Source organism: Pristis pectinata, chromosome 14 (genome assembly GCF_009764475.1).
Source record: "Pristis pectinata isolate sPriPec2 chromosome 14, sPriPec2.1.pri, whole genome shotgun sequence".
Taxonomy (NCBI): domain Eukaryota; kingdom Metazoa; phylum Chordata; class Chondrichthyes; order Rhinopristiformes; family Pristidae; genus Pristis; species Pristis pectinata.
In genome coordinates this window covers 280000-281576 of record NC_067418.1, presented here as the reverse complement: position 1 = coordinate 281576, position 1577 = coordinate 280000, and the positions used below count along the sequence as shown (strand labels likewise).

The 1577-nt window shown below is 46.2% G+C and overlaps 1 pseudogene; it reads left to right on the top strand.

The window, feature by feature from the left end:
* Positions 1–262: 262 nt before the first annotated feature.
* LOC127578025 (uncharacterized) lies at positions 263–360 on the top strand (annotated as a pseudogene).
* The last annotated feature ends 1217 nt before the right edge of the window (positions 361–1577 follow it).

The following is a 1577-nucleotide window of genomic DNA, read 5'->3' as shown; positions in this document are numbered from 1 at the left end:
TAGCCTGGAGGAAATACTCTGGATTATGTACTTAGTTTTTGTCTGAGAATAAAAAGTTTCTGTGAAAAAACATGGACAATTTGAGATCGGATCTGAAGCCGGCACAGTCATTGCATCATCTGGTGCTGGGGCATGCATTAGGATTTCTGCAGAATGTGCGTTATGGAAAAGCTGATCAACAGTGGACCACATAACAACATGTTGTGGGCTGAAGACCCTGTCCTGAGCTGTACTGGTTCTATGTTCCTATGTTCACTTATCTTGCTTTGGCAGCACATACAGTAGAGTAAAATTGGAATGATACACAGCATGGCCCTGTGCAAGGATGACATGAAAATTCGTGAAGTGTTCCATTTTTTTTTGAGCAGGCATGGTAGTGTAGCGCTTAGCGTAACATTATTACAGCATCAACGACCCGGGTTCAATTCCAGCCACTGTCTGAGTGGGTTTCCTCTGGGTGCTCTGGTTTCCTCCCACATTCCAAAGACGTACAGGTTAGGAAGTTGTGAGCATGCTATGTTGGTGCCGGAAGTGTGGCAATGCTTGCAGGCTGGCCCCAGAACACGCAACGCAAAAGATGCATTTCACTGTGTGTTTCAATGTACATGTGACTAATGAAGATATCTTATCATCACTCAAGACAGGTGATGGTGACGTTGCAGGAATACCTTGCTTTTCCTCGAGAGCATTACATTAGTTATCTAACTTTAAACCAGACTTGTAATCGTTACTCTGGGAACTGTGGCCACCGGATGTAACTTTTGGGGCTGACTGTCTTCCTGCCCACAGATTATTCACTTCTACAGTTGTCTGCTGACCTCTTTGGGTGTGTGAATCTTGATCAGCCATGACCATAGACAATCCTGTTTGAAGTATCAAATCAAATATCAGCTTGGGAAATGTCAACAGTTCCTCTGATTGGGTTTATTCTTCAGTTCGCACACAGGAGCGGAGGATGATTGGAAGGGGTGGGGTAGGGTGGGAAAGGGTCACCTAAAATTGGAAAACTCAGTGTTCATGCCATTGGGTTGTAGACTGCCCAGGCAGAATATGAGCTGTTGGCCTCCAAATTCTGTTGGGCTTTTTCCTAGCAGTGGAGAAGGCCAAGGGTGGACAGGTCAGTGTGGGAACGGGATGGTGGATTGAAATGATGTGTAATGAAGAGCTCAGGGTCTACTGCATTTGGTGCTCCCGATGTGACCTCCTCCACATCAGTGAGACGAAGTGCAGACAGGGTGACATTTCACAGAGCACCTTCGCTCTGTCTGCAATGGCCATCCTAAGCTTTACCCTATCAGAGACATTCTCTTTGTCCTGTCCATCCTTCCACAACCCTCTCTGAGACTTAAAACCAACTTGTTTTCTTTCAATCTCAATTCTGATGAAGGGTCTTTGATCTGAAACATGAACTTTGTTGCCTTTTTTTCACAGATACCTCCTGACCTGCTCAGTGCTTCTGGCATTAGTTGGACCATGCCAGGAGGTGGTCACCTCTCAGCTTCATCTTCTGCCGTCAGAGGGGGAATGGGTAACCACCAGGCAGACCAAGAGGCTCTGGCAGGTAGTGTATGTCACTC